This window comes from Halichoeres trimaculatus, unplaced genomic scaffold (genome assembly GCF_033239565.1).
Source record: "Halichoeres trimaculatus isolate MK-OKI-2021-1 unplaced genomic scaffold, fHalTri1.1 fHalTri1_scaffold_13, whole genome shotgun sequence".
Lineage (NCBI taxonomy): Eukaryota > Metazoa > Chordata > Actinopteri > Labriformes > Labridae > Halichoeres > Halichoeres trimaculatus.
The window spans coordinates 13,485,015-13,510,301 of record NW_027437191.1 but is presented as its reverse complement, the minus strand read 5'-3'; the positions used below and the strand labels follow the sequence as shown (position 1 = coordinate 13,510,301).

The window sequence follows — 25,287 nt, the reverse complement described above, 5'->3', positions numbered from 1 at the left end:
GGGGCTGTGAGGAGTTACTAAGTGATCTTGAAAAAGTCTTCTTTCTGTATGCCCAAGTGTATTCCATACTTTTAAATGAGATTACCAGCACCAATGGAAGTTATTTTGGAAGTGCTACTTTTTAGCTTAGGTCGAGCAGGACCAGATTAGCACCTTAAAGTGTCTATGATGACACCAAGATAGACCAAGATCCATCTGTATTTTTCTCTGTTGAAAAACAATTTCTGTGATTAATTTTGTAGCGCTGGTGGACAGAGAAGCCTAGGTGTCAGACAAAAAAAGACAGAAGAGCAGAAGAAAGCTGAACAGAAGAGTGATGGAGCATTAGCTAAAGGCCAAAACAGGGGCTAAACTTTTTGTGATAATGTTTAAAACCCACATGCAGCAGTTATTCTGTGGTCTGTTCAAACTTGAGAGTGTATAAATAAAATGAAGAGTGAGGTTATGTTAGCTCTGCTTGGTTGATGACTGGCAGGACATGACCAGGATTCACCAACAATACACATTATGGACATGTCTTAAAGCACCGGGCTGCCAGTTGCACAAAATATAGAGCTACTAAGCTACAGTACAAACTTACGGTGTTTGCTTGTTGTCATGTTTCAAACAACAAGGCTATGTGACAGCTGATAAAAACCTTATCATGATGTCTAAGATCCTGTAAAACATTGTCTTGAACAAAGAACATTTGTTTCGATCTGACTTCCTTTTATTTCCAAAATAAACACGCGCCTTGTTCAAAGTCACGTCTTTACGACAGTATGTGTGAGACTCCAGGCCAGAAGGTGGGGCTGCAGTCCAGCTGAAACAGATCTTCCTCACAGCATCTCTAACTTAAACTTAAATAATTCTTCTAATCTTCTTCACAAATACTGAAGAGATTAGTCTACCTTTAAGAATTTGTGTCTGATGTGTTGGCGCCCATATCACACACCCTCTGTCATTTGCATTTACATTTAAGACACAGAGCACAGAGCAGAGGGATCGATAAGAAACACTTAGAAGGTCTCATTTATTATCTATGAGTCTTTGTAAAACCTGAAGGCTTTTTGTGGGTGAGTCAAGTGTCTCTATCTGACGTTCAGTGTCTGAACAGTTATGCATTTTTAAATGCCTGGAGCCAGAGGTCTGTTGTACATTTTTGTTCTCTGTAAGTGGTTAAATGATGAGTGTGTTGAAGGATATTCAAGTGGGTCAAGGAAACGGGAAAGGCGCTAATCATCTCTTTCAGTCACCTTTGTGCGGTCAAAAATGTTGGAATAAGTTAGTGCTTTCACTTTCAATACAAAAAAGTCCCTGTATCACAAATTACCCTGTTTTCTCTCCCTGTGATTCAACTTTTTTTTTTTTTTTTTTTTTTTACAGTGCTTTTAGCACTTACTATGATAAAGAAATATATTTTTATGACTTCTCCTCTGCATTCTGCTGTTACAAATTGGTCTGTTTATAATCCAACCATTATTTAACTCCCCTTTGAAACACTTTTCATTTTTTCCATGCATTAATTCTTTATAATCCTATTTCGCACAAACAAAAGCATCATTACAGTGTTTGCAGACAAACGAATCTGCTGTCAGGCGTCCACTGCAAAGTCTAAGTTGTAAATTTTCTTAAAGTTATAGATTAAAACTTTGGAGTGTTAACAACAATCTGTGGCTGTGATATTACCAGGAGAGAGTGTGGATGCGATTTTACACCAAGCGAGGAGAATAAAGATTTTAATTCAAAATAAATGTTTGCCTTTGTGAAGCAGACTTCTCAGTCGAATATCCACACTGGGTTGGAGTGGTCGACTTTGTGTATATATATATATATATATATATATATATATATATATATATATATATTTTTTTTTTTTTTTTTTCCAGTTCTCTTTCTGTCACATGACTTCGATAACGAATTACATTGAAATGACTGCAGGATGAGTTATAGCTCAAAGCTTGTTCTCTGAGAGTACAAATAGATTATGTATTGATGTTCACAAAGTAGAGTCTCTTCCCTTTCTGCTTCCATGTTTCTGTGCTCTTAGCGGAAGAGGGAAACCATTAACTTTGTCATAAGGATCCGAGTCTGGTATATTACCCTCCTCCATCACACCTTCATTACTGGTTTTATTCAATTCTTCATCCAGTCTTCTGACACTTACTTTCTTTCTTGAAGCTTGGATCGTTGTTCCTGCGTCAGCTCATGGCTCTGAGTGAGCTTGTGATAAATTGGATTGCTGATCCTTTAGTGTTGAGCAGCTGAGATGTAATATATGATTTGCAGCGACTGCGTGTTCTGAAGCTTTAAATAGCTTTTAGAGCACACTGACAGACCGCAGCTGATGCTTGACTCCTCATCCTCATCTCAGCCAGACTGGAAATCCTCTCAGCAAATCTCATGTCAACATCAAGGAGAACACGCAGACAAACAACAAACCTCACCACACGAGTCTGAATACTGGCACATGTGACTCTACAGCATGTGAGGGGTTGTCATTAAGGGTGTGATGAGATCTCATGAGATTGAATGGTGACAATATTTCTTGTTTTGCTTAAAAGATGTCTTGGGGGGTACAGGGCAGAAGCCCATGAGCACATACACATATCAGACTGTGAGCTAAACAGTTTTATATGTGTGACCTGTGGGGGCAGTAATGCACCTTTGCAACGTCTAGTCCAGGGGTGGCCAACCAGTCAGAGACCCAGAGCCGCAAAAATTACCGTGGTACTACAAAGAGCCAAATCACACACATGGTCTTAGAGACATACTTCCTCTCACAAATAAACAAAATGACATAAAGTCTCTCTCTCTCTCTCTCTCTCTCTCTCTCTCTCTCTCTCTCTGTATATATATATATATATATATATATATATATATATATATATATATATATATATATATATATATATATATATATATATATATATATATATATATATATATATATATATTTTAGGAATGAATGGAAGAGCCGCACACTGAAAGGCAAAGAGCCAGATGCAGCTCGCGAGCCACAGGTTGGCCACCCCTGTTCTAGTCCGTCAGAAATTTACCGAAGAAAGCAAGAAGCAGGAGCAGCAGCCTGTCGAGCACAGCCAGAATGATGTCAGAGTCTGGAAATATCAGCACAGAAGATTCCCCCTGTCACTTTTAAATTGGAAACAATGTACGGCAACCAAGTGACACAAACAAAATATAAGCAGTGTATGAAAACAGTGCTGTACATCGCAGCTGTTATGTTTTCCTCACTAGGGTCTGTTTGTGTGTGCTTTGTTCAGTTAGTGTTTTTCTTTGTACTCCATTTTACAACTTAATTTGAAGTGAGTATGTAGATCATATGCAGGCACATAGCAAGGCAAAGAAGTATCGCGAAACAGCTGCGGGCAAGCGTGTATGCTGCTTACATGATGAGTGGAGAAGACAGAGTTAGAGGATGTACCTGTTGCGTTGAGTCGTTCTGCTGTCCCGGAGAATAAAAATATCAGTCGTTTAGTAATTTTAAGAGTATTGTAACAGCATTGTCTTTCTCGACCTCGTTAACCCAATATCGTGTATCATCTTTGTGCTGAGTGTATGGTCACGCCCATAGTTGTTGATTTATCCCAGTTTGCTCAAATGTTAAAGAGTTGGCATTACTTTATAAATTGAAGTGGCTTCATGTTAGACCTGCCTTCATCATCAGTTAGTATGCCTTCACTACACCTTACACTGTCACCTCCACATCAGAGATGAGATGTTTGATTTGAAAAGAAAGTGAAACTGTAATGGGAGTATAAAAATACTTTTTCAGCAATTCTAGCTTCAAGTCAATTCACTGCTTTCAAACTGGTGGAACACATGAAAAGAAGAAACAGTTGAAGTATTTTGTACAAAAACAGGGGCACATCTTTTGATATGCAAACTCAGTAGCATTTGGCAGTCAGCTATCTGTTTTAGAAATTTCCAAGAGAAGAAATAGAAATGAAATGAGCAGTCAGCTGATTTTTTTTTAATGCCTTTGCTTTTTAAGAGTTATGTCTGTTTTCATCCACACAAAAAGGCTTATCTAAAAGCTCAGACTCTCCTAAATGAAGCTTTATCATTTAGTAATCTGAAAAAAAAGATGCAATACTGATTTGACTGGATATAACCAGTGACTTCATCCTCAAAGTCCTGAATGTATTTAAAAACAGCAGATTGATCCTGTTTGAAATGGATGCTCCTGTAATTTAGAGTTTTTCATGTGGTTCTTATTTAACAGAGAAGTGCAGATGCTGATGATGAAAATGTCACAAAGCACCGTTTTGTTGGTGTATAAAAACTTTTTCAAGCATGCCAAAAGGAATTCAGTGATGAAAATAAAAACTCTTTGCCCTCTAGTTTGAGGCTGTGATTCATCCATCACTGTAATCAAACGCATCATTAAATGAGCTTATCAGCTCCGCGGCTTTTCAAAGGCTTAAACTTAGTACCCAGATTCCTTTATAAGTGTTAAATGAGCCTCCCACTGAGCCCAGATGGTTGGACATCATGTGGATTTCCTGTGATGAAGAAAAAAAACATCCGCCCCATTCCTCTTCCTGCATATCCCTCATTACTTTTTGTGTCTTGTTCCTGGATAGCAGAATAAAGAGCGCTGACATTTCCAAAGGTCCACATGTGGAGGAGTTGACATTCAGAGCGCTGGCACCTTGAGGTTAACTCTATATGAAAGGTGATGGTGAATGCAGGCTGTTAGAGCATCAGTCATGTCTCGATGAATATTTGATATCAGTGATGAGGGTTTAAGATGAACAGGTTTAATAGTACGTCTCTCTGCATTGTGTCTGACACTTTTCTCAGCTTTGTCTCACACTCATGATTCAGGTCTGTGGAGCTCACAGCATCAGTTACATTAGTGGTTCTCAAACTATTTTTAATGATGTACCCCCTGTGAAATGTTTTTCTTTCTGCTTAGTACCTCCTAACAAGTAGGGCTGGAATGATATACTATTCTCATGAGTCGATTCTATTGTGGTTTCTGGGGTGCCAATTTGATTTAAATTGGGATTCTTAGATATTTACGATTTTTGTGATTTTTAGTTTGCTTTTCAACACCAGACTGTGTGAAAAGGTTAAATGATGAAGATGATGTCCCCATGAAATTCACATCACATGTGTCAGTATTTTTTTCCAACCCAGTTTATAAAGAAAGACTAAAATGAAGAGTTTGGATTTGAAAAAAAAAAAAAGATTTTTTGGACAAAGAATCCCGATTTTGATATTGTAAAACAAAAAATCCTGATAAATCGATTTTTGAATTTTTCTCCCATCCCTACCAACAAGCTCAAAGCGCAAAGTTTTGGTTGGAAAAACAACAAAAACAAATTTAAAACACTATTGGTGTCTGATATATGAAATATTCTTTATTAACAGACACTCAACATGTGCTGGCTTCATACCACTGTTGGCTAATATCCCCCCGCAGAACGTAAATCCCATGAAGCACATTTTTCCAAATACTGAACATCACAGAAAATTTTGCTGGATCCGGATTTGCTTTCTTCAGCACGTGTCCCTCCCTATTTTCAGCAGTATGCTGTTATGCTTTAAGCATGGAGCTGTTTTTGTGCTGTTATCCTGGTATGAGGGAGACTCTTATTTTTGGGAGGGTCAAATGAAATCAAATAACCAACTGGAAATAATATTCAGTTAATGAACTTATGCTTATATTTGTTTCAAACATTGATGGAATAAACAGCGTTACAGGAATTTTGCTTAGTTGCTCTTGCTTTGAACATATATTTTTGAATCTTGCTTTCCCCTGGATTCCCCTCACTTACCTCAAAGGGTATTTGAGAACCAGTGAGTTACATACTGAGGTGTTTGTTTTTATGTTTGTGCTTAAAAAGAAGAGTTATTTGCCCTCAGAGGCTGCCTGAGGCTTAGTCCTGACTCCTAAAAAAGATGTTTACTCCTTCATTCTCATTAAAACATGTGGACAATAGAGGTCTTATTTGCTTTGACTGGAACAGACTTTGGCCCATTTTACTTTGAAATGTCTTTGCTTGACTTGGTTAGTTTTTCAGTTGGATGGGATAAAGAACTAAAAACTGAGCAAGAAGAGACGCCAAAGAGATGTCAAATCCTTTAAAACAAAATTAGCTGACTCTGTGCTCCTCCTCTTCTCTGAGTTGAGATCCGGGAAAGACTCCATCCACAACTTTAGGCCCCGTTTACACGGAGACTCCCGCAAAGATTCTTCCTTTGCGTTTCCAAAAGCCACCCACGTTTACATGAGGATGGCGTGAAAACGATCCGCGTTCATACAACTCCAGGAGGACAAGTCTCTTCTTCTGTTCTTTCTTTTTCTGCTGTTTTGTTGTGTGAGACGGTCGGCAATCCAACCATGACGCGCATTACCGCCACCTACTGGACCGGAATGGCTCAACTGGAAATGTGGCTGAGCGCGGAGCCTTCACCTGAAACTGCGAGTGCGCATGCGGTGACGTCAGCGTTTCACCCTGACACGCTCCGCTCTGTGTTTACATGAGGCTGGATGGAGGAGCGGATTCAAATCTTTCCACTCTGGGGAGCGTTTTCAAAAGTTTCCGTTTTCAGTGAAAACACAACGTGGTCTCATCTAAACGGAAGGCCAAAACGCAACGAAATGTTTGCGGAATTGACCGTATTCGGGGTCATGTAAACGGGGCCTTAGTTTCAGTGTCTTCACTCAAGAACAAGCAACTTCTAAGTGCTAAAAAACAGCAACAGAAAAGTTGGTGTGGAAAACTCATGGCTGATGGTTGGTCCAACATTGATTTGATAAAATTGGCATGAAATTTAATATTGGCATTAATGGTGTCCAAATTACAAGTCTTGACAACTTTAAGGATTAATTTGTCACCTAAAATTAGGATAATCTTAAATCTGACTCACATAACAAAACTGTAAACAGCTTCAAAACAGCATCAATTTTGTTGCAAAGAGTATTTTATACAAAACAAGGTGTTTCATGGTTTACTCTTTTTTTTCTTTTATCAGAACACATTTCGCATTATGACAGAAACTTTTACTTGACTAAAAAATTCCAACTCTAACTGGAGTAATTATCTGTCTGTTATTGGACTGCAGTGGCAGCTTTTGTCCTTCAGTTTCTGCTTGCCCCCCCTGTGCTCTGTGCTCAGGGAATCTAGCCCACAGTCATTTGATAACACACGTAAATAACAGACAATTTAAATGTAAATGCAAACTGGGACTCTGGGAGTGACTGAACATGCAGAATTTTGTGTTTTGACTTTAACTCAGGCAAACAAATTAGCAAGCGCTCAGTGTGTCTCATTAGGAGCTCCATGCATCATCACACTGCAAAATTTATGATCACAACCAGTGTAAACACCATGTTACTGTTTCCTTTCATCTCTGCAGTTTATCCGCTTTTACTCAAATTAAACCAAATGAACAGCTGCACTTGGTGGTAGTTCTTTCAGTTGTTTTCCCTCCTAAAAGATTAAAAACTATATAAATTATCGAACACAACTGAAGTTATAGTGTAAAAGCAGCATAATTTACTCTCCCCATGAATTAGGATAACTTTTCAGCTAAAAAACAACTTGTCTGTTGCAGCATCAGCTGAATTTTCCCTAGTTCCTTTGAATCTACTTTTCATCATAATACCAGTTACCTCCATCTTTTTACTCCACTTTATCTTTGAAACAAACTTTGAATGTCAGTGCCTCTAAACCCACGTTCAACAGCAAAGACCTCACAGCTTGTATTCCTCTATCTTCCTTCTCCAGTAACAGCTCTACAGACTACACTACAGCTGTAATCAGATGAAACACTTCTGGGAAATAACAGTTGATCATGTTTGAAGAGGAGGATAATATCCCTGCTCAAATTAGTCTGCAAATTAGAATGAAATAAAATGTCTGTAGATCTTAATATTTCACAGAGACCCGAGGGAAAACAGTCCAAAAGCAAATGAAACGATTGGATTATGATTACTGCATTTGATTAATCTGCTGGATTACACTCCTCGTTGACTGTTTGAAGGAGGTAATCTGTTACCGATCAGGAATAAGATGCAGATACACTTCTCAACTAAACCTTTATTTGTTTTGATTCTTGTGACAGAAATCTGGGTGTCTAATGTGAATATTGCTCAGTTAATAAATGAAGTTCTGTTCTCCAGAGTAACAGACACAATTCAAATGATCATTAATATAATTAAAATGACAAAGTGCCCTTGTTTCTTGACTTCAGTCAGAAGAAAGAAGTTATTTTCAACAAATTAGAAGTAAACTAATTTCACTCCAAGCAGTCGTTGTCAGTGTTAGCTTCATTAAATCAAGTAATGACTTCATAATTACTCCGCTCAAGGGAAGCTTTTTTTTTTCTTCAAACACAGTGGGCTGTTTCTGTTTTAAAATACTTCACACTTAGCAACTTTGTGTGTCTTTATTCTCATTGTTATTGTATTATTTGAGAAGAACACAGCAACTTTAAATGTTGTCAGTGACTTGGTATAAACCCCTGATCTTTGTTACTGACCATGAGAAGGAGTAAGTGCTTAAAAAACAAAACAAAACAAAACAAAACAAAACAAAACAAAACAAAACAAAACAAAACAAAACAAAACAAAACAAAACAAAACAAAACAAAACAAACAAACAAAATAAAAACATTACATTACGTTACAAAACTAGAAAAGCACTCAGAGAGCATATTGTGATTGTCACGCAACACTTTAGTCCTACTTTAATGTTATACTCTCTTTCAGCAGACTGTCTGCTACAATTTGGTGTTAGTTGCAGGTTTGTACGATTATTGGTTACCTTACAGTGTTGAAAATTATGATGACCCAGTACATATGTCATACTTGGGATTTTAGTATCCAGAATATTGCCAGGATCTGGATCGTACTTTTACATATGTCAGAAATTATGGTGACCTTGTCTTGTATTGTTTTGCAAAGCGATCTGACCACTTATCGTGGCGTTGTATATCCATGTGGTGACAACACTATCTCACAATGATAAAGAATCCTTTGAAAAAAGTCCTGGATCCAGACGGTGATTACGATCACCAAAATGTAATGACTTCTTCCTTATACCATTTTGAACATTTCCTGAAAATTTCATCAAGATCAGTTTGTTACTTTTTAAGTTTTGTTGTTTACAGACAAACAGACAAACTATCCCAAAAACATAACCTCCTTGGCTGAGGTAATGAACCAAAAACATGTTGAGGTCAAAGCCCAAAGAATATTTTCCTTCTCTGAACACAACACATCATTCAGACACCAGGCGTCTTTGAACAGGTTCAAGTTCTGTGTCAGGCTGTAGACGTTAAAATCTGTCCTCAGTCAGGTCGTAAACATTTGAGAGAAAACCAACCTGACATCAGTGTTCACAAAACCTTCCTGCCTATTTTTTCCTGATGATATAAATGGCCACGTTGGCCTGACCTATCAGAAAGTTTAACAGCTGACATTTTGATTTAGATTTTACTGCACCTCTGACACAGAACGAATGTTTGGGGTGAAAAAACCTCATGAAACATGGACAAAAGACCCACCCAGCAGGTGAAATAGAGCAGAGAAATGTGTAGGGAGAGACAGAGAGAAAGCCTCTCTGCTGTGTGTAACATGTGTATCTCTACCCGATAGAAAACCACAAAAAAGTGTGTGAAAGCTCATATTTAACAGTCAATCACTCTATACTCAGTAACTGCTTACATCCTTACAAGTAGAAACAAGAATGCCATCTAATTTTATAAAACTGTAACAGAGGCAGTCATCCATCAAAATATGTTAAATGCCAAGAAGTGGTCTACAAGCAGTTGTGATAACCTATGGACAATAACACAGTGGATTAAAGTTAGTGTGAGGGTACATGAGCCTCACAAAGAAAAGGCAGCGTGTCAGCTCTCACCTTCCTTCTCTTTCCTGTTGCTCAAGCTAAAAGTCAAGCAAGGAATCTTTGAGATATCACAGACCTGGATTTAAAATCCAGGATTACTTCCTCTGCTTTTTACCTGTTGTAAAAGAAAGACATGTTTTTTTTTTTTAAATAATCTATTTAACCTTTATTCAACCTGGTAAATAACCCTTAGAGATCAGGATGTCTTTTACAAGGGTGACCTGGCCAAGAAGGCAGCACCACATGTTATAAAAAGCCTTACATTATAAAAAGACAGATTACAAACATTAAGTTAATAGAAAACAGTTTACAATGTGGAAATTGATTTACAGATAAAGTGCAGAATTTCGCTCACAGATTACAATTTAGAAACACCTGCACTGTCAAATTGTCTTGCCTATTGTGTCTCTTAAGAGCGAACCAAATACTTTGAGTGAAAAGATCCACTGTTTTTAAGTCATTTGGAGAAAGGTCCATGGGGTTGGGAGCAGCAAAACTAAACACTCTTTTACCTGAGCTCACTGTAAACACGAGGTACAGACAATTTAAAGACCTCACAGGAACGCAAGGTATTATGGCTTTTGGTTCTTTGAGGATAAGAACATACATAAAAAGGCACCGAAGCTCGATTAAGAAGACTGATGTCACAGACAGACCTTGAGAGGATGGTGTATGTGCTCATACCCAGCAGATTAGATTACAACAACAGTCAGTTCACAGGTCTATTAAAACAAACAGTTGGGCAACTTCACCATATTCAAAAAGCTGCAAGTCCTGGCAGAAACTTAGTAAACTCCAGTCATGAAATCCTTTTGGTGGCTACCTGTCGGTCAAAGGATTGACTTTAAAACCCCTGTGTTGATCCATAAGTCTCTCTGTGGCCAAGTGTATAAACCTTTCATGGTTGAACTGAATGTTATTCATGTTTTTTTTTTTTTTTTGTAATTGTTTTTGTACTATTTTGTTTTTAAACATTGCTACATATATTTACAACACAACTTCAAAAAAGATGTTTTTCCCCAACTGGTCATAAATTCTTTAAATTGGACAAATATTTTGTCCCTGAACAGGTTATGCACATTTCTTTTCATAAGTCTAATTTTAACTGATTGGGCTAAGCAATATGTATGCAAGAAGGGCATTGGTTTTTGTGACATTGAACTTTATTATCCTTGAAGGGCAGTTCTTTTTTGAGCCAGCAGGAACAAAATATAAGCAAACAAAAACAGAAAAATTACACAGTACACAGTAATCATGAGAACAAACATGCTACATTACATTGTTGAGGAGTCTGACGGTGAGAGGAACAAATGCATTTTGAAGGCGGTTAGTCCTACACCCTGGCAGTGCTTACCTGTGCCCAGATGGCAACAGCTTGTATGCAGCAAAGACAGAATGGGTGAAATCAGCTAAGAGACTTACTCTCTGGGATCGGTCAGTTATAAAATCAATCAACCAACGTGTAAGGCCCTGATCTTTAGTTATGTTGGTGAGTTGATCAGCTATGATATGGGGCTAATATAAGGCTAGTTTGTAACAAATGGTTCATGTCATGTACATTTTTGTAACCTACTACTGGATGCCTTGAATTTCCCTCGGACTCAATAAAGTATGGCTCCATGGATCTTTGGATCTCCATGCTCACTCTCCATTTTGGAGTCTGAGTGTGATCCTTCTTTTTTGAAATTTTTATTCTGATTAGCGTTTGTCAATGTAAATTCTCTTGTGTGCAACAGTTTCTCCCTTTTTCTTTATCTCCCAGCCTACTCCCATACAGATTTTAAAAAAGCTCTTCCAGTGTCAAGGCAACAGAAAATTGTTTATACAGGAGATCATACATTAATTTTAACAAACAAATATTGTCTTCCATTCCTACTAAGTCTGTCCCCATAAATGCTGATCATTTATCCCTAGTTGTCACACTGGTCCAAGATATTAAGGTAATGCAGGGAAACTTTTATTGTCCTGCATTACAAAGCTGGGATGTGATTTATTCCCAGTCCCATCTTTTGGCTCCATCACCTCTGGCTGATTCATGAGAGTGGAGTCACAAAAAGAACAGCATTTTAATCGGAGTTATAATCCCTGATCAGCACTAAAGCAGGATTTGTCTCTAATCCAAGTGATTCTTCTCAGCATGTTGAGGCGGCTCACAGAGGAGGTGAAACAATTAATGTTGAATAACGATGAGTTCTCTCTCTTCCTCTCTTTGTCTTCTGTCTTTGTCATCTCCTTCTCCATCTTGGCTTCATGTGAGTATGTTGCTTCTGTTGTTTGCTCATCCCTTTTCTAATCATCTTTGACCATCCCTTCTTTGATTCTCTGCAACAAATCAGAGTTAAACTGAAGAACTAAAAGAGTTGTCCTATGAAAGGTGATATTACCTTTCATGATCATGATTTCTGCAAAAGGAATAAAGTGTGAGCATCATTTTGATATTTGCATCCATTGGTACACTGTCCTATACAACTTGCACAAAAATCATAAATGTACCTGCCTAAAACGAATTCCTGCTGATGGTTGGCATCTAACCAGATCACATCTTTGTAGAGGACAGTCCTACACTGTTCTTTTTGTATTTGCTGTTTATGTTTTAGATGCTACAGAGGTTGGTGCTCATTACCTGCTATAGCCAGCTATAGCTTACTCGGCTTGAATGGAGTGACTGGATTAGAGATAATGTCATTGTTTCTGATGAGTCACCAGAGGTTTAATGATTTTAGAGGAAAAATAAATCTTGAAATGGCTGCATTGTCAAGAGCTGCATTCAAGGGCGCTGAATGTTGTAGTTATTACTGCTATTAAAGTTTATTAGAACATGAACGAGGAAGTCGTGAACTGTCTGCAGCTGGTGACTTTTGGTCTCTGAATGTCTCACACAGGCCCAGTTCCAGTCAGAGTTTAATGAGATTTTATGTGGATAAAATTTTGGGAGCTTGTACTTTTGTTTCACACTCAGATATATACAGCCTCATTTCATCAGCTTAATGACCTCATTTAAAAGAGTTTAATGAGTCTCATTGATGTCCGAGCACAGCCAGGAGAGAAGGACTCTTCTCATTTCTAGTATCCTCTGCAGGCACGCTGTACATCTCCATTATGAGACACAGCCAACAGCTATGAGCATGTATTTATTATTCTCGAAATAATGCAGTGACTGCTGCGCAACAAGCTCCGCATGAATTTGAAAGAGTTTGTTTTAACTTCTTTGAGTTGTTTTTGCTAACCATGTTTTTTTCTCAACTGTTTAAAGCACACTGTGTTTTTAAAACAATTGCTACACTATATTCTGTATTCTAAAAAAATAATCAAGTGGTAGAAGGGGAAAAGAAAACCACAGCTGGCTTAGTTTCAGCTTATTTTCTCAATTAACAGTGAACTTTTGATAAAAGCTGATATTAACTCCCCATAATCAGACATATTAGGACTGTTAGCTCTCTCTGTCACCTCCATGTCAGAGCTTGGCTCTCCAGTCTCTCTCATTGTACAGTCTGATATTTCTCTCCAAAGATCAGAGCGGGAAACCAGCTCTACAATACTGTGTTATGGGTCAGTTTGGATGAAGACCTGTGCTTAAAGCCACCATAGATCGATTTGCAGAAAGTCCTCCTGATGTGTTCTTAACCAGAGCAGGCTCACCATGCAGAGAGAGATCTTGCTAAGGACAAAGGTAAAGCACATACAGAGAAACTTGACAGGAAGTCAGTGTTCTGTGAACTAAATTGAAACCTGACAGCGCAATGAACTTTGGAGGGAAATTGCTTCTTCTTCTTCTTCTTCCTTCTTCCTCTTTCCTACCCAAAATATATCATGTTTGCACAAGGATCTTATCACCTTAAACCTGCAGAGCATTTTAGATAGCAGGAAGAACAAGGAGATACAGGTTATGCAAGAGAAATAGGATTTTGTGTACATCAGCAGTGTCTAGATCAAAATCCTCAAAAAGAGTTCACCAAACTTATCCACTCAGCACTTTTTTATTGACCATAGAGTTTGTAAAACCTTGTATTTCTAGGAACACTTGCACTTTTTTTTCAAGTGTTGGTTTTGGAGTAGGACAGAGAGAAAAAAAATTGTATTGTATGACCCTTCAACTGCTAATGATTTTCCTCTTAGGAGTTTATTGATCAGTGACTTTGTGAAGTATATCTCTGGGTGAATAATATAACAGGTAGAAAGAAGGTACTCCACCTCTTTTGTCTGCTTCTCTTTTTTCATTTTGTACCTACCTTTAGACATTTTCAGATGTATAAAAGTACAATATTCATGTTCTATGCCTGTGTACTCAGGCAGAGCAGGGACAGACAGTTGTATCCCTACAATACTTAAAAACCTTCAAAATAAGGAACTGAATTTTGATCATTGCCTGAATGCCAGGAGTCCTACACAACTTTCAGAAGGTATAACCAGGATATATGCTGTCTTAATGTCTACTTTACATGTACTCAGTTACTTTTGCTGATTTTAGTCTAGAATCAAACTTCAATGGATGTCTCTATAGAGAGTTTACAACTGCTACATTTTTTTTCTTGTTTTGAAATAGTGATAACAGATTAAAATCCAAAGGTATACTCTTTTTGTAAATAGTATTCAAAGGAAAACAAAGTGAGATACCACTACAGTCTTCCTGATTTGTAACCGTTTCTTCGGTCACTTTTCTTTTGACTCAACTGCGACACATTTATGAACAAAGCTTAGAGCCGTCAGCCAAACTTTCAAGTCACTTCTTCTTGTCAAAGCAACTCTGGACACACAATGAGGACCTTGAAATTACTTTAGCAAGCTTTTGAAAGCAACATTATCATTTGAAAAACCACAACCAAATCACCTTATTCAGTAGCAGTTTGAGAGGTGGCTGAAAACAGACGGAAAACACTCAATCCAACAACTCAAGTGAAGGTCTGTTTATGCAACTGTTGCAGTGGAGTTCATGGTTATTTCTCACTTTCTTTAAGAGTCCTCTGTGTCTAATGTTCCCAGCGTGTCTCTTCAGTGTATATCTTACCCCAAGCAGAGCGCTGTGTGACTCCCCCCTGAGCTCACAGGAGCACAGAGCAGCACTGACCGCTTTATCTTGAGGGATAAACCAGTCTTTCAGTCTCCTGTTAAACCCCGGGGGAGCAGGGCTGGAGCTTGAGTACTGAAATTCAAGAGCTCTGACACAGTTTACACATGTGGCTGCATTATCTAAGGCAGGAGATCTGTGTAAGTAATGTCACTTTCATTACAGACAACCTGCATTCAGAAAATGAGCTTTTATGTATTCTTATGAGATCAAAATGTGAACTAATAATGTACCATTTTATTTTATTCACCAGAAAAATCTGTGTACAGGTGATGAATAACAGATAGGAAGAGGTCTGTGGGCTCACTTGTAATTTTAAACTTTAATGGAGTCATGAGTAGTTTGGATCTGGTAGTGCAGTAATGCAGATTCTGCTGTTCTTCACTGAATACTGCCTTTTTTAAGAGCTGCAATGAAAGGTGAGAGGCACTCTGCAGACAGATGGCATATTCATTTCAAGAGTTCATCTGAGTGGAGCTGCTTAATCTGCCTACAGTGCTCCCATACACTCACTTACTTTATTCTCCCTTTCCATTTGGTTTAAATAACTCCAAAGACTATCTTTGGGATTTTTTCTGACCAGTGCTCACGTTTGGCTGTGACCAGAATCAGACTGGACTGTACAAAATGTTACTGTTACTGCTTTGACATTGTCCACTGACATTCAATATACATCAATACTTAACAATCACATTTGTCTTATTTGAATTTTCAATTAACAAGAATCATACAGTCCTCTCTGAGGCTGCTGCTGTGACAGGCTGAGGATGTTTAGTTCCCCAAACACTCATCACATATCAGGCAGGGTCATGGTCCGCTGCAGACCTCTGTCTCTTTCTGGAGCCAATGGAGGCCAACATGGCTGCTGACACACTCCTCTGGGAGGTGTAACCATGACATGAAGAAGTCTCCACTGCTGTCCAAGAACTAGTCCTCGTCTTGCTGCTGCTGTGTCTAGTCCCACATATAAAACATGTTTAAAGTGCTGTAGCTCACAGACATTCACAAAAAGAGGGTCTGAGGCGGGTTTTAAAGGGCCAGGTTGCGAGGCCGCTCAGCACTCATGGGATATTAGGCCGGGTTTCCAGCCAGGCATTTCCACTGAAGCTTGTCGGCCTCGCCCCTGTGATCACGCTTCTCTTCTTTTCAAACGTGTGTGCACTGAGCCAAGAGCCTGCTGAGCTGTCGAGGAGTCTTAGCTGCAATCTAAGTTGAAGTGAAGTCTGTTCTCCTTCAGCGGTTTGGCCCCGGGCCTGAAATGATAAACTCTGTATCTGTAGCTTTTTCTGTGGAGCATCAATAGCAGATATACCCACCAGGCGCCTTTGTTGTGTTTACGTTGTGTTTGTTGTGCTGCTGGACTTCGGAGTTGTTTGTGTTATTGATTTTAAATTTTGGTTCTACAAACTGACAGCCATGAACAGCTGACAATTCTATTTTTACATTGATAATGCGTCTTGACAGATGGTGGCTGTGTCTCCAACGTATTTTCAAATTATTCCTTCATAATTACTTTATGGCTTCATGTTTTTGTATTAGTCTGTATTTTTATGCCTTTCAACTTTCACTATACTGCTGTTACTTCTGGCTATTGTTTCAGGAAAAACCATCATTCTGATTTGACTCATGTCTGTGTTATTCTCCTTATCTATCCATGTCTGGCCAAGGGGAAGAAATAAAATTCCAAATTTCCATTTTCCCGCTCCCACTTACAGTTCAGATTTTTTGTGTTTATTTATTGCATTTATTCACAGAAAAACATTTTTCCTATGGTTACACACAGTATTAAAATGTAGCACTGCAATTTCTGCTCTCATTAAAGAGCCCAGTGGGAATCAAATTTGTGTACATGTATTTCTGTAAAGATAGAAATGTTTCAGGAGCTGAGTTTTATTTCTTTCACATTCACTTTAAATACTAATACCAGCTCCAACACAGCAGACCACTAAAGGCCCTGATCCATCAGCGTGGCCCTGATGAACCCATCCTCCTATCAGGATAACAGCGGCACATTAACAGGTGTGATCACAGCAGAGTGAGACACCCAGCAGTAAACCTCCTCCTCCTCTGCTTCACTCTATTTTCCTCTGATGGGTAAAGAGAAACACTGAACCTTTAAAGGTAGAACATTATCAACCCAGAGTGTCACCGACCCACACTCTCACACTGCTATCTCATTGTGTCCTGCAGTTTGCTAATGGCATTTTGTGAGATTAGCTTTTCTCTGTGCTTTAGTGACTGACCTGCATTGTGTGGGTTTGTGTGAGTGCCTTTTTTCTTATAAGCCCCAAGCTTTTCCAGAGTTCTCCTCTGTGCTCTTTTTCACATTAAAACCAGGTTTTCTGTCACAAAAGTGCACCTCTTCTGTTACCCAGACCTATATTATTACTTTTTTAATTCTCTCATATTGTGCTGTAACATTGTTTTTTCCAAAGGGACCTGAGTGTAATCAACATCCTCACATCTCCCTCACTTCTTCTCCCTAAGCTGAGCAATAAAGCAGCTCCTCTGAGTAATACTGGATGTGATTACAAAATGTTCAGCTTAGGTGCTCTGATAATAACATTAGTAGAGAATATACAAAGAGTTGCAGCTCATGAAAGAGCAGTGATAGTTTTTCTGCAGAATCCTGGAGTCCTTCTTTGTTATTACAGGTCTGAACTGCTGCGATACCTCACACAGACGAGGGCCGGCTCAAACAGAACCCAGAGAAAAGCTGTGAGCAAACATGTCCTGTTTGTTGTGATGTGGTGGAGGACTCATAAAAACCAAAGCTCAGAGCCCTGGATCACTATGAGGCCTTAACGAAATACAGCCAGAGGTTACGCTGTCTAACACTGTCAGATACTAAAAAACACGTAGCTGATGTTGGTGTTTACTGTGTCTGAGAAAACAGCTCGAACCTCAGCAAGAGGACGACTGCTGTTTCTCCAGAGGATGAAAAGTTCATATTTATACTTCATAAATCTTGACTTTATCTTCCTCTCTTCATGCCCAGAGTACCTTAGGTTAAAAACTGGCAACAGAGGCCCTGTAAGTTATCTAGGGCTTCAATGAAAAATATCAGACTGTCCTGGCTACCAAGGGCCACACTCCGCTCTTGCACTGACATCCACAGTACAAAATAACCCTTCCTCGCCAAGCTTGATGGTATCTCCCCTCCTCTTCCTCTACATGTTTTTGGCAGCTGGGAAAGAGGTTACTGAGTGTGAGGAGAGCCAATGAAATAAAGAGAAAGCCTACCTGCAGCAAGTCTGTTGTCGACACACTAAAGCCCCATTTCCACCGAGTAGTTCAGTTTGGTTCACCTCGGTACGGCACGCATTTTGTGACGTTTCCACGGACTAATCCCAGGACAGATCAATCCCCTAATGACCAAGATGAACCGGCCCACATTTTGGAACCCTTCCATTGGGGTGCCAGACATACCGATCCTACCCCAGAAGGTGGAGCTACAACACTGCAGACTGTTGATTGGTCAAAATAATTGTCACTTACCATGCAACGGCAGCTGCATTTCACAGCCTTCTCTGTAACAAAACTTGATTGTGCTTTGTAACAAAGAGCCACATGCCAATCTCAAAGAAGACTAATTGCTGGATGTCCTCCATCGTAGCTCTTAGTTTACTGTGTGGTATTTTTCTTCTTCGTTTGATTTAGGGGGGATACACTGGGTCGCGCTGCTATGGCGTCACACTATTGATGATGATCCGCATCCAGCTTACACGCTGCCTATCAAGAGGGGGAACGGTTGGCTGTGAAAACGCAAATAGGATCAGGCTTAACCAATTCAAGCAGTACCAAACTGTACTGATATAAACTGGACTGCTTGGTGGAAACATGGCTCTACAAGACTCTCTGGTTTACATCTCTCGGGGCCTGTTTTATCGAACCTTGATCATCCTCTTCTTGGGTTCATCCATTAGTCTGGTTTAGGGCTTGTGTCAGTGTAACAGTGCTGTGGGGGAGCAATCATAGATAATCAGTCTTTTTCTGTGTTTCTCTTCATTTTGTTTAAATGGGCTGAGTGATAATAAGCCCAGCACTGAATGAAAGCAAAAGAGTGACTTAATGAGGAGCTGTCTTTATAATGGGAAAAGTAAAGGTTGGCTGGAGAGGAATATGGTAAAGCTCACAGAGTGGAGGAGGGAAATGCTCATTAAAACAGTGTAATGGAGAAAACAACTCCTCACCTGAATGAGATGGTCTGAAGTTTCCCTCCCTGAGTCTCCAGGGCTCTCAGGAGGAAGTGAGCGCTGGGGGCTTTCTCTGAGTGAATGAATTCAGTTTTCTCCTGTCAGAAGTTGACAGGTGGAGCTGGACAAAAACACCTGACAGTCTGTCTCCTCCTCCAGCCAGCTTCACTCTCTCACTCCATCAGCCTGTTTGCTGATTTGCCTTGGGATATTTCACTTCTCTTGTTTTTCTTTCTTTTTTTTGGCATTTTACTCCCCAGCCTTTTCAAACTGTCAAATATGTGAAGCTGCACAGGAACGTAGTGTCAAGTGCTTAAACTGCAACTTCGTCATATTACACTTAGCCTGCTCTCTGTCAGGGTTTGTTGCACCAGCTGTCCAAGTGCCTGATGAGAGTTTGATGAATTTAAGGCAAAACTCCTAAAACTTTATCAAAAGCTGAGACTTTCACTTAAGCTATGGAGTCCTCTGGTTTCTGGCTTTTTCAGATAAACCACATTGAACCTAACAGTCATATAGTGTCATACATTTGTAATTTCTTGTATTAACAATTTAGTTTTTGACCACATGATTATTTCATCACTGATGTTGATTTTTGAAATCCCATGGGTCTCAGGTGTGTCTTCTCTTGACAGATCCCAGAAGTGCTGCTGGCTCTAGGGGTGAGGTGGGGATGATGCCTATTAACCAGCTCACACCTTGGATTACAGATGAGCTGCCTGCCAAACAGCATCAAGACAGCAGGCCCAGCGGTAATGAATCTTACACTCAGAATTTGCATACACATGTGTTCCCACTGACATTGACTCATCCAATTATTCCACCTGATGTGAGTTTTACAGTTTTACATCATCAGCACAGCTGGTCTCTGTGAATATAACCATGTACACAACACGCACCTTGAGGCAAACGTGTTCACTGCAGACTCATGTATATATCTTGTACTGGCATGATGTCTTCCTGACATTATTTGTCGCACATACAGGTACATATCTTCTCTACATTGAAAAAAAAGGTAACACTTTACTTTAGAGGTCCAGAAATTTCACAATTTTGTTTTCTTATTTTTTCTAAAGTTACCCCCGAAATTTCATGAGAATTTGGTGAAAATCAGCACATAACTTCTGTCCAGTTTCTGTTTTGTAGTGCGCCTGTACTCGCAGTGTCAATCATAATCAGGTAAGGAATTTACAACCCCACTCTTGGCCAATTTACAAACCCACTCTTGGTGAATATCACATCTGAAGCCTTCAGTTGTATCATGTAAAACATTATAAGCCTAATCATAAAGGTTTACCATTTTGCATGTGATCTCAATTATGAATATCAACAAACTCAGTACTAAATAACTGGGTGAAATTAAATAACAAATAGCTAACTATCAACTGCTTATTGGGAAATGGATTATTCACTGAACATTTCAAAGGTAATTATCAGAGGAAACAATGAACCCAACTTCTGTGTTCAAGAACTAAGCAGCTATTTCTTGTAATTTCTTTGTCTCTTTTTCGTAATCTTTGTATTTGGAGTGGATCATCACTTTGTATGGTTCATTGTCGGTCACGGACACCAAACTCTTTGTGGCTTCGGCGGTATTTTTTACTACTTTTCTCCTGTGTTTGTCTGGAGATCCCACATGTAACCATGGCTGCATTGTTTACATGCGAAAATAGCTGTTAGCAGCCTGTAGCATGTCAATGCTAACTAATAGGGCTTGATGATTTCCCTCGAGCTGAGGAGGAGGAGGTGAGGACGACGTGCTGGTTCTCGGATGTGAGCTGGGAGGTGACGACGTGGACCTGTCCTTCCATCCATCCTTGTTGGGAACGTGGGATCTCGCTCCGGGGGATGGATGAGCTAGCTGTGCTAACCCAGCGGCATCGTGCTGTTCATGGACGTGCCTGACGGAGCTGACATCGGACGCCGCGACACATCGGAGGAGCTTCGCCTGCTGTGAGCAGACAGGATCCTGGAGACAGAGACTGAGCAGACTGCTGGGGAGGCTCAGTCCTGGACCCTGTGGAGGTGGAGACTGGCTGGGCTGGAGAGTGGTGGACGAGTGGTGGACGGGATGTCGTCATCTAATTTCTTATGGACATTTTTGCACTTTCTATACTCTTTCTTACTTTTGTTTTCTTTAATGCTGCGGTGACTCCTGAATTTCCCCTCGGGGATAAATAAAGTATTTTCTATTCTATTCTATTCTATTCTGTTTATCACCTGCTTCTCTGGAAACAGCAGAAACGTTGGGATACTTCTAAAAACATTTTGTGGTGGGTTGTGATTTAATTTTAAATAAATTATTTGCTAATCGTCACCTTCTTACCTTACAATTTTGTAGTAAATTTCAAAGAAACTGGCAAAAACAGTAAACTACCAATTGTGACTTGCAACAATAAATTTTGACATTATTTTAAAGAAGTTATGTGCTAATTTCAAAGAAATGAGAAAAAACTTTGTCTTATTATTACCCAAGTGTGATGAAATTTTCAGACCTCTAAATTAAAGTGTTACCAAAAAGAAAAGAAAAAGAAAAGAATATACATATTCATACCGGAGGTGCTTATGGTTGTTTTCTGTCCCTGTGGCATCGCTATGGAAACAGTTGAATTTGCCTGTGTAAGCATTCCAGACCAGTAAGTGGCAACAATGTGCAGTCTTCCCCACAAATACCAAAGAAGAACATTGTGCATAAACTTATCGATTGTCTTTTTGAGGAAGCAGCATTAGTTGTTAGTTGCTAGACTCTGATATATAAAGTTCAGAAGTGCTAGAGCAGTATGGAGTTGTGCCAAACTACGATTTGATCCATGGTGCTGTGGGCAAGTTGTGATAAAGTTGTTAAGGTTAAATCAATCAATCAACTTTGATTTGTAGAGCCTTTTACAATACACAAGGTGACCAAAGTGCTTTCCATTAAAATCAACAACATCAAGACACAACAATTCAGTAACAATGCAATAATAATGGCAAAACTATCTCGCCCTATTACTGTATGTTAAAAGCCAGTCTGAATAAGTAGGTTTTGAGCCTGAATTTAAAAAGCCCAAAGTTGGTAACGGTATTTCAGGGGGTAGCTTATTCCAAAGCCTGGGCCCAGCGACCATGAAGGCCCAAACACCCCAGTGTTTCGTCCTTACTCTTTGGACTTCCAGCAAGAACTGGTTGAGAACCGTAAGGCTCTGGTGGGGTTCCAGACCCACTCTAAAATTGGTCAGATAGGGAAGAGCTGAGTGTTTTTTTTAAAACAAAAAGCAACATTTTTAAAATCAATTCTGAAAGAAACAGGGAGCCAGTGTAGGGCAAACAAAACAGGGGTAACAAGTTGGCAACAACAAGTATTTGTTAAAAAGTGTACAGCTGCATCCTGAACCAGCTAAGAAAAAAAAGTTCTTTCTTTATTGTGTATCTGAAAATGCACACATTGTCGTTTTTAATAAATTCTCAAGCATATAAAATGCTTTCTTTTTTATTCATTCATTTATTTATCTATTCATCTATTAAATCATATTAAATCAAATGAGTTAACACTCAGGACGTGATTCAGTGTTGTTGTTTTTTATTCATAATTAACTCTAAAATGGCCCTGCCCGACAGTAGATCATTTCCATTTAACACTCTGTTGACCTCTGCCTCCCACTCATTACAAACGTGACTCCTCTACTGGTCATAGTGTGCATAACTCATCTATATATTGGTGTTAACTATTGAAAGGTGGAGAAAATGTGGAGGTCAGGAGTGGCAATGTCTGCCAGCTGAAGACAGAGGGTTTCAGAGGTTAAGTTATTGTGTTTGAGACTTCACTGCCCTCTTCCTTCCACCATCAGTGCAGCATGAGGTGAAGTGTGTCACCAACAAAGCACCCAGTTACACATGACTCTCAGAAACTCAGTGGAGAAGTGCATGTTGATCTGCCTGTGTGTAACAGTCTGAGCTGTGACTGACTTTACATTGAAGCTCCAATCTCCCCACTTCACTGAACAGTTTCTGCTGTCTGTACTCGGATCAATCAGCACCTTCCCTCATGTTATACTTTACTGTAAGATTTGTTGATAAAAAAAATAAAGAAATGCTTTTATTTTTCAGCTTATTGAAGCCCTTTAAAAATCTTAATTTAGAAGTTTAAGACAGAATCCACAACCTTCAAATACATCTGAATTAACAGACCATGCAAGTAGGTCTGCTTTAGGTCATGGTAGTGATACCTTTTTGTGCTGGCTGAGTGTTTTCTTCTCAAGCATCAAAGAAACTGTGAAGTGCAACAACACAAAAAGGCCATTAATACAATACATGAGTATACCCACATACCTTAATGTTTATCACTGCTGGAAACGTTTAATAAGAAGCATCTTCTTACCCATTTGAAGGGATTCTTTCACAGGCAAAGAAAGGGAAATAAAACACAGCATCATTGAAGTTAAGCTACTAGAAAGTGAATAAAATAGAACTGACCTCTCCTCAAGAGTCCTCTATTATCTTTTTCTTCTCGCTGTCTCTCTTTATTTCTTTCTCCATTCTTCTCTGCCTGCTCTGTTATATCAGCATGGAGAGAATCATGAATAATGAGAGCTCACTTTTTTCCCTTTTTTTAGGTTTTCTCATAATTTAGCCTTTGGCCCTTTGGCAGTCTGGTGAGCTATTTTGGACTCTGGCAGAGGGAGATAGAGATGATGGATTGAGAGAGGATGAACAGAGGAAGGAGGCAGCTCTCAGGCCCAACATGGCTTCATCTTTCCAGGTCGGTATTGGTATCAAACCCCTTAGGGTAGAGAAATGATTGGCTCAGAGTGTCAGGATAAACTCAGACTCTCACACAATCAGAAAAGCATTTTTTCAAGTTTTAGCAAAAAAAAAAAAAAAAGCTCTTGATCATATCATGTTCTCAAAGGGGCAGATGGTGTTTTGTATTTAATTTGAAGCATTCAGTCAAAATAAAGTTGTACAGAAGTGGAGCAGCAGTCTAACAATGTTGGTGTGAAGCTGACACTGAAATCAGTATTTTTATTTTATTAATTTTTTCCTCTTTTTCTTGTTTATCTCTCTGTAGGTTTAACCTGGCCCAGTCCATCCTCACACTCTCTGTAATGATCCTCTGTTAGTCACACAGTTGCCCATCAGAGAAACCCTGTCCTGGACTCATCCAGCCCCCTGCTTGACCTCTGACCAATGGACAGACAGCAGCAGCTCAGGGACCGCCCTCAGCTTTAGCCAATCTCGATAACTGGCTTTAAATTGTGTCGAGATGAGAATCTATGAATTCTGTGACCCAGGACATCCTAAAGGTAAGCACAGATGGTCTCAGCTGGGGCACTCTACAGGAGGATATTTTAGTTTTTAGACTCACTTTGTTCCAGATATGAAACCTGTCTCAACTCTCTTTGAAAGGCTGAGTCAAAGCAGATCTGTTCATCAGAGAACCTGAGCTCTGAGGAGAATCCAACCAGGGAGCGGTTAGATATTAAATCAACGCACTCTTGGCTCCCTCTTTCTTTCGACCTCCCTTTATGTGAGGCTGTGCTGGATTGAAACACAAAGTCCCCTTACTTGTCCTCTGTGTCTGTGTACCAGAGCAGTAGTGGATGCCAGCAGTCGTAAACAAGACAGCAAGCACCAAAGCAAGGGACTGTTAAAATACAACCTGAGCCAATTCACTTTAAAGCTGCTCCAAGGTCTCAGAGAACAGAGGTGGACCTTAAACAACCTCTGATACTGTTTTTGTGAAGTGGATTCTTTAGAAAGAAGGACCTGATGTTTAATCTTTGACTATTTTCCAACACCAGCATCTGAACTGTTGGGCTCTGATATTCTGCCTTCACTTTTCTGTCTGAAATCATTTGAAGCCTTGTTGACTCGCTCTGTGTTTGTGAAGGTACTTTGGAGCTGCGACTCATGTCTGAGTCTGTGAGCTGTGAATTGGTGTTTGGTTTACCCTTGGGGGTTTATGATGCAGAGCACCAGAAACACATGTCCATAATTCCCTGACCAATTTTCACATTTAATGAAGCTTTAAATTTGGTTTGGATTGTTTTCTTTCTTCAGACTCTTTTTCATCAATAAAACTTGTCCAAATGAACTTGCAGATTGCAGGAAAGCAATTATTGTGGAAGCTGCCTGTGATACATTAAAATGAGGTCTGCAGGTAGAATTGGAAATGGATAAT

At 39.4% G+C, this 25,287-nt stretch overlaps 1 long non-coding RNA gene across 2 annotated transcripts in view; it reads left to right on the top strand.

Annotated features, from left to right (window-relative positions):
• The window catches only part of LOC141801621 (uncharacterized), a 120,132-nt gene that overhangs the window by 45,872 nt on the left and 48,973 nt on the right, over positions 1-25,287 (top strand). For both annotated transcript variants that reach the window (XR_012599419.1, XR_012599420.1), the window contains exons 3-5: positions 19,763-19,879; positions 23,720-23,865; positions 24,175-24,409. This is a non-coding gene — a long non-coding RNA (uncharacterized LOC141801621). The remainder of the gene's footprint in view (positions 1-19,762; positions 19,880-23,719; positions 23,866-24,174; positions 24,410-25,287) is intronic.